Below are 16,699 nucleotides of genomic sequence, written 5' to 3' on the forward strand. Positions count from 1 at the left end.
TGTGGCGAGTTTAACTCGGTGTGCTCTGGTCTGCTTGTTAAATGAGGCCTGAAGCTACTTCCACTAGAACTGAAGTTTGCAGAACTCTTTGGTTGGGAGACGTGGTGTGTGCAGGGGTTTCTGCTGGTTTTCTGGGGAAGGGGCCCACGACACTAGGACCATGGTACGCTTGCCTGAGGAGGGTGGTACCAGCAGAGCGAAGGGGGGTAGGACTTGATGTAAGCAGGTATAGCTGTGCTATTTACTGAAGGTGATTCTGTGTTTATGCTGAGGGGCGGGAGAGGGAAATGGTGCTAGCCCAGTCCTTTGTCCCTGGAAAGAAGTCTCTGTGCTTGCTGCTCTCAGGAAAGCACTCCCAGAAGAGTGAATAATCTCATCCCCCCCCCCCCACCCGTGTGTCCTAGGCATTTTTCAGATCACTGTTTTCATGCTCTGTCCAGGTTGCTCGCCTGCCAGGAGCAGCGCGGTGTGCTTCGGGCTCTGTCCCAGCCCAGCCTGCTGAATTTTAAAACTCCAAACTTCAGCGACCTGGTGTGGCAGGCATCTGCACTGGTCTTCTGGGGGAGGGTCTCACCACGCTGGGACTGATGCAGGTGTGACCAAAAAGGGCGGTTGTGCCGGAGGACGGGGGCATGGGATTTGGAGCAAAGCAGGCTAAACAGCCAGTGTCCACGTTAGCCTCCCTCAGCAGGTGTCTCTGTGCCTGTGCTGAGGGGTGAAGGTGGCGGGGATGGGGCCTGCTGGCTCCTTTGTCCCTGGAGAGGCATCTCTGGATTGCCACCTCTCACAAATGCCCTCCGAGAAGAGCTATCAGTGTCTCCCCGTGCGCCTTAGGCGATCTTCAGATCACACCATCTGCCCCAGAGTTGCTTCCAGAAGTAGGGCAGTGCCCTCAGGGCTCTATTGCAGCCAAGTCTGGGGACGTTCAGAACTGCAGTCTTTAAGCTTTGTTGGTTGCAAGAACTCAACGAAAATCAGCCCTTCTCATTTTCCCAGCCAATGGCTTTGCGGAAGTGCTCTCATCGTGCGTTCCCATGTGTGCTCCACTCTCTCTCTCTCTTGCCTTTCTCTGTGACCAGGGCTCCCTCCCTCCACAGCACGAGCAATCCATTTCTCCCCCAAACCAAGACTCCGCACTTCCTACCTTCCTCCTCAAAGTGACCTCTTCTCTCCTTCTAGTTGTAGAATTTGTTCTGTCAGATCTCAGATCGATTTCTTGGGTATTCAGAATGATTTGATAGTCATCTAATTGTGTTCAAGGGATGAGATGAGCCTGTCTGGTTGTGTTCAAGGGATGGGAGAGCCTAGGGTCCTCCTATACAACTGCCATCTTAGCTCCCCTCTATGAAATTTTGAAATTGGGAAATGTGAGTCCTCCAACCTAATCTCTTCAAAACTGTTTGCCTATTTTGAGTTTCTTACATTTGCATATAAATTTTTTTTATTGACTTGACAATTTCTTCCAAAAATCAAGCTAATATCTTGAAAAAAATTGAGACTATTGGTCCATTTGGAGAGTACTGCCACTGTAATAATATGAATGTCTTCTCTTCAATGAACATGAATGTTTTTCCATTTATTTAACACTTCTTCAAATCCTTTGTGTTTTGCAGCATTCGATGTACAATTTGTACTTCTTTTGTTAAACTTAGTCCCAAGTATTTTATTCTTTCTGATGCTGTCAAAAATGGAATTATTTCCTTAATTTCATTTTCAGATAGTCATTGCTAGGATATAGAAATACAGTTGATTATTGTATACTGATCTTGTGTCCTGAAAAGTTGTTGAAGCTGTTTATTATTTCTAATAGTTTTTTAACAGATGCCTTAGCAATTTTTGTATGCAAGAACATTCTTTATGCTAACAGAGGTAATTTACTTCTTCCTTTCCATTCTGGATGCTTTTCATTTATTTTTCTCGCCTAATTGCCCAGGCTAGAATCTCCAATACAATGTTGAATGGAAGTGGTGAGAGCAGACTTCTTTGACTTGCCCCCAATCTTAGGAAGAAAGTATTCACTCTTTCACCTTTAAGTATGATATTAGTGGTGGGTTCCTAAAAATTGCCCTTTATTAGGTTGAGGAAGTTCACTTATATTCATAGGTTGTAGACTTTTTTTTTTATCATGAGAGGATACTTATTAATTGATTTTCTGTGGCTACTGAGATGATCATGTGGCTTTTGTCCTTTATTCTATTGATAGAATGTATTCTATAAATTGCTTTTTTTGATGTTATACAAACCTTACATTCCTGGTATGAATCTCACTTGGTCAATGTGCATAATAATTTTTATACGTTGCTAGACCTGGCTTTCTATTATTTTGTTCAAGATATTTACAAGAGATATGGGTCTGTAGTTATCTTTTTGTGTCATTTCAGTATCTTGGATACATTGGCCTAATAGAGGGTGATGGGGATTAATTCATCCTCTTCTATTTTTTTGAAAGAGTTTCTAATGAGTTGCTATTAATTCTCCTATAAATTCTTGGTAGACTTCACTAGCAAAGTTATCTGGGCTTTGAATTTTTTTTTGTTGGCGGTTTTCTGATTACTTGCTATTACATTTTCTTTATTTTTTTATAGGTCTATTCAGATTTCCTATTTCTTTTTGAACCATTTCTGTTAGTTTGTATCTTTCTAGCAATTTTTCCATTTCATCTAGGCTATCTAATTTCCTGACATACAGTTGTTGGCAGTATTCCCTAATACCCTTTTAGTATATCTAGAAGGTAGGGCAATGTCTCTTCTTTCTTTCCTGACTTTGGTAATTTGGGTCTTCTACCTTTTTGTCTTGGTCAGCAGAGATAAAGGTTTGTCCATTTTGTTGATCTTTCCAAAGAACAAACCTTTGGTTTTATTGATTTTCTCTACTGTTTTCCTACACTTCATTTATTTCTGCTTAATCTTTATGCACATCATTTTTCTCTTACTGCTTTCTTTGAGTTTCAACATTTTGGCTATTATTTGTCTGGGTATGTATCTCTGCAGTTAGCCTACTTAGAGATTGTTGAGCTTTTTAGATGTACAGATTGATGTTTCTCATCAAACTTTGCAGATTCTCAGCAATTATTTCTTTGAATACTTTTCTGCTTCATTTCTCTCCTCTCCTTCTTATATACCTATGATACGTGTTTGTGCACTCCTTGTGTACACATTTTTGTAAATCTCTGTTCATGTTTTCTGTTGTTCAGGATACATAGTAGCTATTGATCTATTTTCCAGTTACTGATTCTTTCTTCAGCCTGCTCAAATTTCCTTGTTAAGTCCCAATAGTGAATTTTCATTTTGTTTATTATACTTTTCAATTCCAGAATTTTTATTTGATTCTTTTTTTATAATTTCTATCTCTTCATTGATATTCTTTATTTGATGAGATATTGCATCATACTTTCTTTTAATTCTTTATACATGGTCTTCTTCAGTTATTTGAACATATCTGAAATGGCTGTTTTGAAGTCTTTGCTATATACAACATTGGGCCTCTTTCAAAAGGCAGTTTCCATTGCTTGATATTTTTTCTAGAGTATGAGTCAAACTTTCCTGGTCTTTTGCATACCTCACACTTTTTTTGTTTAAAACTGGACATTTTGACAATATGGCAATTCTGAATATTGATAGCCACGGGACTTAGTGTTATTATTTGCTTTATCTATTTATTTGTTTAGTGACCTGGCTGAACCAACTCTGCAGTTTTTGACCTGAGGTGTACAGAATCTGGTGTCCTTGCACATCTTTTTTCTTGTGTTTATCTTTCAGCCTGGCTACCCAAGGGCTGCTTCTGAGTTTGGCATAAGCTACTTATTTGTCAAAAGTTGTACTTAATCCCTCTTAGCATGTTAGATTTTTACCTTTTACCACTGGATTTGTGTATGGCTTGGAGGCTGCTGTCACAATTCAGGGAGTTTAAATTTTTGTTTCATGTTTAACCAGGGAATAGTATAGCTTAGAGACTCCCCCTCCGTTCTCTCCTGAAAGGGTTCAGCTTTGCAACTGTACATACTTTTCCAAACTGCCAGAGATATGTGTGGCTTTATTTTCAGTGTGGCTGCCCGAGAGCCACTCCTCAGTCAGTATAGCTTAATACCCAGCTAGTGTTGAGTCAGAGGTTGTGTTTAAGCTCCCATTGCTAGTGAGGCTTCCACTATTTATTGACAGATCTGTGTGTGACTTAGGGGATGCTTTCAAGTCTGACCCGTGTCCTGCCCCAACTGCTCCCAAATGAGGATAGCTTAGTGATTGCACAACCTCCCCATTCCTAAGGATTCACTGGGATCTTAAGAGGGCTCTTTTTGGCCGTCTCTCCTTGATCCTCCGTTACACTTCTGGCTTCTCTGACAGTGAAGTAATGAGCACCCTCTTGATTGCATTCCACCAAAATCAGAATGTTTCTTTAAAAATTTTCTTAGGCCTGGAGTGCTCTTCGCTCTGTTTCAAATAGTCTCCTCAATGCCCAGACTGCTTTATTTTTAGGGCCTGCCTCCACCTGGGAAGAACCTCTAAGCAACTAAAGAACTCAGGGCTGGCATCGTAGTCTTCTTCTCTCAGAGTGACGCTTTGCCCTACTGGTGGGTGCGGTAGCGGGTGGGGAGGGTGTGCTAGTGCTCTCCAGCCGTCTTGACTTGCTTCTCTCAACATGGAGACACCACTCTCTGAGCCAGCTGGGGTGGAAAATAACAAGAGTCCAGAATTCTTAGCCTGCAGAGGATGGGTAAGGAAAGCAAGCCGCTGGCCTCAGCCTCTGCAACACAGAGGTGGAGGATATGAGAAACGCTAGAGGCCTGTAACTCCCAAGCTGAAACCATAACCCCAAACTGGCAGCTGCAGGGGACAGGGGATCTCATCTTCTTGACTACACTTGTCCAGAGTAGAGCAGCACCCCAAGTAGTTTCTATAAGACAGAGCTTGGAGATTGGAAAAGGCAGTGGATCATGGCTCAAGTACCATACGCTCTCACTGTGACCAAGATGTAGGGTATTTTCTTGATGACTATTTTACCATTTGCCATATATGTCTTTAGCACAATTTCTAGAAACTTCAAATGATTATGTTTGCTTTGTTTTCATTTTCTCTAGTTTTTTTTTTTTTTTTTTTAGTTTTTATTTAAATTCCACTTAGTTAACACAGCATAGTATTAGTTTCAGGTGTGCAATTTAGTGATTCAGCACTTAGACATGACACCTGGTACTCATCACAACAAGTGCAATCCTTAATCCTCATCACCTATTTAACACATCCACCCACCCAGCTCCCCTCTGGTAACCATCAGTTTGTTGTTGTCTCTAGCTGAGTCTGTTTCTTGGTTTGCCTTTCTCTTTTTTTCCATTATGATCATTTGTTTTGTTTCTTAAATTCCACATATGAGTGAAATCGTATGGTATTTGTTTTTCTCTGACTGACTTATTTTGCTTAGCATAATACTCTCTAGCTCCATCCACATTGTTGCAAATAACAAAATTTCATTCTTTTTATTGCTAAGTAATATTCCACTGTATATATTAACCACGCCTTCTTTATCCATTCATCAGCGAATGGATATTTAGGCTCTTTCCATAATTTGGCTATTGTTGATAGTGCTGCCACAAACATTGTGGTGCACACATCCCTTTGAATTAGTATTTTTGTATCCTTTCGGTAAATACCTAGTACTTCAATTGCTGGGTTGTAGAGTAGTTCTATTTTTAACTTTCTGAGGAAGCTCCATATTGTTTTTCCAGAGTGGCTGTACCAGTTTGCATCCCTACCAATAGTGTAAGAGGGTACCCCATTCTCTGCATCCTTGCCAACACCCGTTGTTTCCTGTGTTGTTAATTTTAGCCATTCTGACTACTGTGAGGTGATATTGTACTTTTGATTTGTATTTCCCTGATGATAAGTGATGTTGAGCATCTTTTCATGTCTCTATTGGTCTTCTTTGGACAAATGTCTATTCATGTCTTCTGCCCATTTTTTAAACTGGATTATTTGTTTTTGGGGTGTTGAGTTTTAGAAGTTCTTTATGTATTTTAGATACTAACCCTTTATCAGATATGTCATTTGCAAATATCTTCTCCCATTTGGTAGGTTGCCTTTTAGTTTTGCTGATTGTTTCCTTCGTTGTGCAGAAGTTATTTATTTTGATGAAGTCCCAATAGTTTCTTTTTGCTTTTGTTTCCCTCGCCTCAGGCAACATACCTAGAAAGAAGTTGCTACGGCCAATGCATTGTCTCCAGTTCAATTATTGTTAGATAAGGAGAAAATGTGCCACATTCCACACACTGCCTTTCCACAAGTCAATATTTTTGGTCCTTAAACTCTTAACACAATTTACTCTATTAAATCTTTCTATGTGCTTGTAATTGATTGTCCTAGCATGTAAAACACCTGTAATTATCATGACTTCATTATGTTATTTTTTAGCATCATAGAAGCTAAACACTTCAATACCCCTGGAGATTCTCAGGATCCTTTAGACGGAAAAGTAGGAATGGGTTGTAAAGGCAGACACCTTTTTGGTCTGTTAGTTTTGTACCAGATCTCTAAAGAATCAGAGAATTTCTAAAGAGAAGAAACTTCTCTTGCCCTTCCACAGCCAATTTGAGCATTGCAACACAGACTGACGAATTCACACGAACACAGTCACAAACACAGTCATTCTGGTAATTTTACTGGCTCACAGAACATGGTTCTAACATTCTCTCTTTCCTCCATAATTGCAGTAATCCTTGAATAGAAACAAAGGCCCAGAAAGTCACACAAAGAGTTTCTGCAGTAAGGTCTTACAGTACCTTAATTTAAGTTACGGCCCAATGTGTATCATTTTCTCTTTATACAACTTTAGACATACAAGCAATAGCATTTGTAACTCACACCTGAGAATCACAAATGATGCAATAATTTCTGATTAATATAATTTTGGCTTTGGGGCTAAGCCAGTTGAGGGTATTATTGTCTGCTAGGGAAACTCAAGATACAAAATAGGCCCTGGTATTTCACAAACAAAATACACATTTTGTTTCTCTTTGTTTTCCCTCACTTACCTTTATTTTGCACTTGTATTTGTAAGTTGAAGTAAAAATATATTGGCCAAAATTTTCCTTGATAACAAATTTAAGGAGAATTATTGATGCAAGTAGAGGCAAAAGGCGAATTCTGTCACAAAGAAATTTACTTAAAGTTGTCATTATATAGCATTATTGTGACAACAATCATACAATACCTTGATACTCAAATAAATACATATATTGACTGTTTTAACTTAGTTCTCTACTGTGAAATAATTTGTTTTACGTTATTGAAAGTATTATCCTAGCATTTTCTGTTTATGGCATAATAATAGTATAAAAGCTTTTACTATACTTCTCTTTAACCATGGAGAATATTTCAGTCTTTCAGAAAGAAAATGAACCAATGACCTAAAGAGATATGTAGAGAAATGGGGCTAATCTTATAATTAGACCTTTCTCCTTTTGTTACAATCACTCAAAATTATTCCCACTGTAAGAAGAGGCAAAGTGCATTTCATTTCCTCCAGGCCTGAAGAGCTTCAATTTGTTCATTATTTTCTTTTTAAGTATGGGGTTACTGATCAATTGATACACTGTATTAGAATCCTAATATTTCAATGTGCTTTTGTGCTCTACCAATCAAGAAAGGTTTTCTTGTAAAATCTTCATACTTCAGGGTTCTATTTTCAGTAGGAATTAGATGTTTCTTTGGGGAAAACTGTATCTTTTCTATCAATGCAGTGTACATTTTTCTCCTTTCTAACCATAATACAACAGTAAGGGTGACTTTCACAAAATGTCCTTCTACCATTTCTTGTTCACACAGTTAACATCAGTCATTAACATGGCATTTTGATGGTCAGTTTAGTAATAATCTATTGTGAGATTATAACAAATGAGTAAGTAAAATGTATGACAACAATAACACAAAAGCTAAAAGTAGGGAAATGAAAGTCTACTGTTGTAAGTTTTTTTTATGCTACATAAGAAGTGGCATGTCATTTGAAGATGGAATTTGATTAAAATCGTGCACTGCAAATCTTCAAGTAAGCACTTTAAAAATATAGGTATAGTTAACGAGCCAATGAAGGAAATACGAATACTCAATCTAAAACAAAACAGAAAAAAGTAGAAAGAGTGGAAAAAAGTAGATGGGACACATAGAAAACAAATAGAAAGCATATTAATCATCACATTAAATTTAAATGGCATAACGCTTTAAATAAAATGCATTATAATATATGATATAAAAGCAAAACCCGATTTTATGCTGTTGACAAAACAAACCTTGATTAAATAAAAAAGGTTAATATTATTATTAGAAGTAATAATAGTAATAGTAAATAGTAAATAGTAAAAAAGGTTAATATTATATTAGAAGTAGAATGAAGGGAAAAATATACCATGCTAATACCAGTCAAAAGAAAGTTGGGGAAAACTATAATAGTATCAGAAAAAATGTATTTCAGAGCCAAGAATATTACCAAGGGTAAAAAGAGCTACTTACTGATATAAAGGGGTCAATTTTAAAAAAGGACAAAGTAACCCTAAATGTGTATACACTGATTAAAATATCTCTAAGATAAATGAAGCAAAAACTCTGAGAACTAAAACAAGAAACAGAACAGACCACAATTATAGTTGGAGATTATAAGATCCCTCTATTAACAACTGAGAGCATAAGGTGATAGTAAATCAGTAATTATAAAAATAAAGATATAAACAAGTTATGAAACTAACTTTTTGGGCAATTATATGACACTCCATTTTTTAAAAATGGAAATAAATCATATTAAGTATGTTCTCTGACCAAGACAAAATTAAATTAGAACACAATAACAGAAAGAAATTGAGAAAATCAGCAAATATTTATAAATTAAACATTCTACCACTAAATAACCCATGGCCCAAATAAGAAATCACAAAATAAATCAGTACAAATAAATTTCATTCATTTTGAACTAAATGAAAAGCAAAACAAAATAAGCTAAAATTTGTAGTAAGCAGCTAAAATAGTGCTTATATGAAAATGTAGAGCAGTAAAGCCTCCATTTGAAGAGAGTGTTAAAACCAATGATTTAATCTTCCACACTGGGAAATTAGAAAAAGATCAAATTAAATAGAAAACAAACAGAAAGAAACACAGAAGAATGGAACATTTGGATGGCAGGCTCATCTAACTAGCTTTATTGACATTTAAAAAACAGCTAACACAACGGCAGAATTCACATTCTTCTCAAGTGCACAACAGACATTCATCAACCTAGACCACATTCTGGGCCATAAAACAAGGTTCAATAGATTTAAATGAATTCAAGTCACACACAGTATGTTCTCTGACCACAGTGGAATTAAATTAGAAATCAATAACATAAAGATATCTAGAAAATCTTCTAAATATTTGGAAAACAAATAAAAATCTTCTAAATAGTCTCTGGGACAAAGTCACAAAGGAAAAATTTTAAAAGTACTTTGAAGTGAATGAAAATGAAAACAATGTCCATCAAAAGTTGTGGCATTTTGGGGCACCTGGGTGGTTCAGTCGGTTAAGCGTCTGACTTCGGCTCGGGTCATGATCTCACGGTTCATGGGATCGAGCCCCGCATTGGGCTCTGTGCTGACAGCTCAGAGCCTGGAGCCTGTTTCAGATTCTGTGTCTCCCTCTCTCTCTGCCCCTCCCCCACTCCCACTCTGTCTCCCTCTGTCTCAAAAATAAATAAACATTAAAAAATTTATTAAAAAAAAAAGGTTGTGGTATTTTGCTAAAGCAATATATTGGGGAAATTCATAGTTCTAAATGCATCTAGTAGAAATGAAGAAAGGTTTCAAACCAAGGTTCTCAAATCCACATTAAGAAACTAAAAATACACCTTAAATTAATACAATGTTATATGTCAATTGTAGCTCAATAAAACTGGGGGCTCAGGGAAACTAGAGTGAAAAAAAGAATAAATTAAACCCAAAGTAAGCAGAAGAAAGGAAATTATAATGATAACTGTGGACTTACATATACAACAGAAAATACTATAGGAAAACAAAACAAAACAATGAAATGAAATGAAATGAAATGAAAGGCTAGTGTTTTGAGAAAATCAATAAAATCAACAAACCTCTGGCCAGACTGATCAAGAAAAAAAAGGAAAGATACATATTACCATATATCAGAAGAAAGGTGTCATAAGTACAGATTCCACAAATATTAAAAAGATAAAGAATATTATAAACAACTTTATAACAAGAAATTTGACAACATAAATAAAATTATCAAATTCTTTGAAGATTAAAATTAACAAAAATCACCTAATAAGAAATAGATAATTAGGACAGTTCCATATCTATTGAATAGATTTAATTAGTAGTAAAAAATCTTTTCATAATGAAAACTCCAGTCCCAGATGACTATTTTGGTGAATTTGAACAAAATTTTAGGAAAAAACCATACCAATTATATCTAAAATTCTATACAAACTTCTTCAGAAAACTGAGAAGAATAGTTCCAAACTCATTATAGAAGGCCTGAGTTATGGGGCACCTGGGTGGCTCAGTCGGTTGAGCATCCGACTTTGGCTCAGGTCATGATCTTGCGGTTTGTGAGTTCAAGCCCCGCATCAGCCTCTGTGCAGACAGCTCAGAGCCTGGAGCCTGCTTCAGATTCTGTGTCTCCCTCTCTCTCTGCCCCTCTCCCACTTACACTCTGTCTCCTTCAAAAATAAATAAACATTAAACAAACTAAAAAAAAAGGAGGCCTGCGTTACCTTGACACCAAAATCAGATGATAATTTTTCAAAAAACTTTTCAGATAAATATACTTCATAAATATAAATACCCCCCCAAAAAAAACTAAGTAAAATTTTAAGGACTAGAATCCAACAGTATATAAAAGGATAAAATCTCATGACCAAAGGGCATGTATTTTAAAAATGCAAGATTGATTTAACATTTGAAAATCAATCAATGAAATTCACCTACTAACAAACCCAAGAAGAAAAGCTACATTATCATCTTAGTAGACCTTGGCCATGCATTTGAAAAAAAAATGAACATCCTTTCCAGTTAAGAAATTCTCAGCAAATTAGAAATAGAGGGAAGCTTCTTAAACTGATAAAAAGAGAGCTATGAAAAGCCTACAACTAATATATTACATAGTGGTGGTTGTATCAGTAATACAATAATACTAGAAAAAAAAATTAAAGGAATTTTGATTGGAAGATACAACCAAAAGTCAATTGAAACATACAACAATTTCAAAATTGAAATAAAAATACCATTTACTGTATAATCAAAAACATGACATACTTCAGGACAAGTAATAAAAACTGTGCAAGGCCTACAAACTGAAAATGGCAAAATTCACTCAGAGAAACTAAAGATCCAAATAAATGGAGTGATAATGTTTATGAGTCAGAAGACTAAATGTTCTTAAACTGTCATTTATTCTCAAATCAATTTATAAGTTCCATGTGACCTCAGCTGAAATTACAACAGGCACTTTTTGTAGAAATTAATAAACTTATTCTAATATTCACATGGAAATGCAAAGGAATTCTAATTACCAAAATGAATTTGAAAAATAAACATAGTTTGAGAACTGATTGTACTTAAATTCAAGGTTTATTTTAAAGTTGTGTAATCAACACAGTGTGTTACTGGTGTTAAGATATACTAATTTATCAATAGACCAGAAGAGAGAACCTTAAAATAGATGATACATTTTATGGCCAACTGATTTTCAAAGGCACAAAGACAATTCAGTAAAAGAAAAACAGTCTATTTTGCAAATGGTGCGTAAACAAGTGCATTTCCATCAACAGCAAAGAAAGCATTTAAACTCATATTTCACATCACATATAAAATTTAATTAAAAATGGATCACAGACCTGTGCATAAAACCTAGAATTATAAAATTTCCAGAAGAAAACAGGAAAAAAACAAGTATGACCTTAGGTTAGACACATATTTCTTAGCTATGACATGAAAAGCACAACTCAAAAACAATGATCAATTGAATGTTTTCAATACTAAAAACTTGCGTTCTTCAAAAGGTATTGTTAAGAGAATTCAAAGACGAACAACAGATTGGGAGAAAAAAAAACACTTCCAAAGCACACATCTAATAAAGGACTTATTTTTGCTATATATGAAGAACCCCTAAAACAACAATTAAAAAAACCGAAACAATCCAATGAAAAAGGGGGCAAAAGTTTTTTAAAGATGTCAGCAAAAAAAGATTTGGGGATAAGAAGTAAACATGTGAGAAGATGTTCAACATCATTAGTCTAAGAAATGCAAATTAAAACAACAGTGGGATACTGATAAACATTTATTACAATGGCTAAAATTAAAAAGACTAACCATACCAATTTGGCATGGACGTGGAGGAACCGAAATTCTCATATAGAGCTGGTAGGGATATGAAAAGGTACAAACTAGAGAGAGGAAGATGGCATCAGAGTAAGTGTGCCCTAGGCTTGCATCATCCCTAGATCATCCCTAGTTATCACTAGATAACTATCAAATCATCCTAAATTCTCCAGAAATCAACCAAAAGACTGATAGAACAAACTCCACAACTAAAAGGAAAGAAGAGGTCACATCGAAGAAGGTAGGAAGTGTGGGGACGTGATTTAGAGGAGAAATGGATCACAGGTGCTGTGGAGAGGAGGGAGCCGTGGTCAAGGAGAAGGGCAAGAGAGAGAGGAACACAGAGGGGAAGGCACAAGGGTAATGTTTCCCCAAAGCCAATGGCTTGGAAATTGAGAGGAGCTGAATGTTGTGGTTTCTTTCAACCCACAGGGCTTAAATTACCAGTTTAAATGCTCTGGAGGCAAGGCTGGGATAGAGCCCTGAGGGCACTTTCCTGCTCCTGAAGAGAAGGCATGCAAACAACCCAAGGGCAGAAAGCATGGTAATAGCCATCTGAAGAGTGCAAGGGGCACAAGTGGGGAGATCACTCACTCTTCTTGGAACATGTCCCTGAGAGGCAACATTCCCAGAGATTCCTCTCTAAGAACAAAGGAGCTGTTCTGCACCATTTACCTCCCCTTCCCCTGAGCATAAACACAGAGCCAGCTGTGGGAAGCAGTAGAGCACCAATACTGGCTGCCTAACTTGCATATACCAAGCCCTATCCCCCCACACTCCAGCGGGAGTGCCCTTCTCAGACACGCTTGCCTCAGTCCCAGGGCAGTGGGCCCCTCCCACAAAAGACCAGCACAACCCACCCCCCTGCCCACCCCACACACTCCATGTCTCCTGACCAGAGAGTTCCACTGGGCCTCAGTTCTGGAGGAGATTTCACAAGCACAGCAGAACACACTTAGCTAAAATTCACCACATTCCGGCCAGGGACTAAACACTGCCCACAGCAGGCAAGGAGAGTCTCTGTAGACCATTGTCCTGAAGGACAGAACAGCCAGAACACAACAATAGAGTGTACATGGCACAAACCAGAGGCACTCCCTGAAACACCAGGCCCTGACATGACCTCTTCTTCATAAGGCTATTACTTTCAGGAGCAGGAAACATAAGTGGATTTTCTAACACAGAGATAAAGGCAGAGACAGACAAAATGGGAAGACAAAGGAATTTATCCCAAATGAAAGAACAAGGTAAGGTCATGGCCAGAGAGCTAAGTGAAACAGATATAAGTAACATGCGTGATGGAGAATTAAAAGCAACAATTCTAAGGATACTCACTGGGCTTGAGGAAAAAAAAAAAAACAAGACATCAGTGAGATCCTTACCACAGAGATAAGAGTCAAAAAAGAATCAATCAGAGATGAAGAGTGCAATAAATGAGATTAGAAACACACTTGACACAATGAACAGCAGTTTGTAAGAAGCAAAGGAACTAGTGACTAGAAGACAAAATAATGGAAAATAATGAAGCTGAACAAAAAAAAAAAAAAGAAAAGAAAAAATATACACAACGAAAATAGACTTAGGGAACTCAGTGACTCCATCGAAGGTAACAACATTCAAATTCTAGGAGTTCCAGAAGAAGAAGAGAGAAAAGGGTGAAGAAAATTTATTTGAAGAAATAATAGCTGGAAACTTCCCTAATCTGAGGAAGGAAACAGATATCCAGATCCAGGAGGCACAGAGAATTCCAATCAAAATCAATAAAAGCAGACCCTCACCATAGTGAAAAAGAAAAATTCTTAAAAGGAGCAAGGCAAAAGAAGTCCTTAACTTACAAGAGAAAACCCATTAGGCTAGCTGGAGATTTCTCAACAGAAATTTGGCAAGGCAGAAGGGAGTGGCACGATATATTCAACGTGGGGAACGGGAAGAAGCTGCAGCCAAGGGTACTCTATCTATCAAGGTTTTCATTCAGAATAGGAGGAGAGATAGTTTCCCAGACAAACAAAAACTGAAGGAATTCATGATCACTAAACCAGCCCTGCAAGAAATATTAAAGGGGACTCTTTGAGTGGAAAGGAGAGACAAAAAGTGACAAAGACTGGAAAGGGTCAGAGAAAATCTACAGAGACAGTGCTAAAACAAGTAATAGAATGGAACTAAATACATACATATCAATAATTTGAATGTAAGTGGAATAAATGCTCCAATCAAAAGACACAGAGTGTTAGAATGGATTAAAAAAAAAACAATACCCATCTATATGCTGCCTACAGGAGACTCATTTTAAACCTAAAGACACGCACAGATTGAAAATGAGGGGATAGAGAAATATTTACCATGCAAATGGGTGTCAAAAGAAGGCTGGAGTACCAATACTTATTATCAGACAGAACAGATTTTAAAACAAAGAGTGTAGGGGTACCTGGGTGGCTTGGGTGGTTGAGCATCCAACTCTTGATTTTGGCTCAGGTCATGATACCATGGTCGTGAGATCAAGTGTAGTGTTGGGCTCTACACTAAGCATGGACCACTCATGTTCTCTCTCTGAAATAAAAAATAAAAATTAAAATAAAAACATTTTTAATTAAAAAACAAAGAGCATAACAGGAGACAAATAAGGGCACAATATGGTCATAAAGGGGACAATCTAACAAGAAGATCTAACAATTGTTAATATTCCTGCATTCAACATGGAAGCAGTCAAACATATGAAACAATTAAAAACAAACATAAAGAAACTCATTGACAATACAATAACACCCTACCTACATCAATGGACAGACCATCTAAGCAGAAAACGAACAAGAAAACAATGGCTTTGAATGGCACATTGAACCAGATGGATTTAACAGATATATTCAGAACATTTCATCTGAAAGCAGCAGAATACACATTATTTTCAGTGCATATGCAACATTCTCCAGAATAGATCACAAAATAGGTTACAAAACAGGCCTCAACAAATACAAGAAACATTCAAGTCATACCATGAACCTTTTCTGACCACAATGCTATGAGACTAGAAAACAACTATAACAAAAACAATATGGAAGGACCACAAATACACAGGGGTGAAAAAGCATACTAAACAATGAGTGTATCAATCAGGAAACCAAAGAAGAAATTTTAAAAAATGGAAACGATTGAAAATGAAAACACAATTGTCCAAAACCTTTCAGATACAGTAAAAGTAGTCATAAGAGGGAAGTATTTTCTTACTCAAGAAGCAAGAAAAAAATCTCTAATAAACAATCTAACTTTACAGCTAAAGAAACTAAAAAAAGAAAGGCAAAGCTTAAAGTAAGCATAAAGAAGGAAATAAAAGATTAGAGCAAAAATAAAGGATATAGAAAGTAAAAAATACAATACAACAGATCACAGAAACCTGGAGCTGGTTCTTTGAAAAATTTAATAAAATTGATAAACTTCTAGCCAGACTTATCAAACAGAAAAGAGAAAGGACCTAAATAAATAAAACAAAGAGTATAGGGGTGCCTGGGTGGTACAAATCACAAATAAGAGAGGAGAAATAACACCACAGAAATACAATTATGAGAGAATATTATGAAAAACTATGTGCTAACAAATTAGACAAGCTGGACGAAATGGATAAATTCCTAAAAACATATAAATTACCAAAACTAAGTGTCTGAGTGGCGCCTGGGTGGTTCAGTCAGTTAAGCATCCAACTCCTGATTTCAGCCCAGGTCATGATCTGACAGTCATGAGATTGAGCCCTGCATCAGGCTCTACACTGGGCATGGAGCCTGCCTGAGATGTTCTCTCCCTCTCCCTCTGCCCCTCTGCCACCCCTGTCTCTCTCTCTCAGAAAAAAAAAAATACCAAAAGTGAAACAGTAAGAAAGAGAAAGCTTGAACAGACTGATAACCAGCAAAGAAACTGAGTAACACTCCCAACAAACAAAAGTCCAGGACCACATGGCTTCACAGGTGAATCATAGCAAACATTTAAAGAATTACTACCAATTCTTCTCAAACTATCCCAAAAAATAGAAAAGGAAGGAAAAATTTCAAATTCATTCTATGAGACCAGCATTACCCTGATACCAAAGCCAGATAAAGTCATCACTTACAAAAGAAAAGTATAGGCCAATATCCCTGATGAACATAGATGCAAAAATTCTCAATAAAATACTATCAAATTGAATCCAACAATACATTAAAAAAATCATTCACAATAATCAAGTGTAATTTATTCCTGAGTTGCAAGGGTGGTTCCAATTCGCTAATCAATCAACATGATACATCACATTAATAAAAGAAAGGATAAGCACCATATGATCATTTCAATAGACACAGAAAAAGCAGTTGACAAAGTACAACATCCATT

Source organism: Leopardus geoffroyi, chromosome X (genome assembly GCF_018350155.1).
Source record: "Leopardus geoffroyi isolate Oge1 chromosome X, O.geoffroyi_Oge1_pat1.0, whole genome shotgun sequence".
NCBI lineage: Eukaryota > Metazoa > Chordata > Mammalia > Carnivora > Felidae > Leopardus > Leopardus geoffroyi.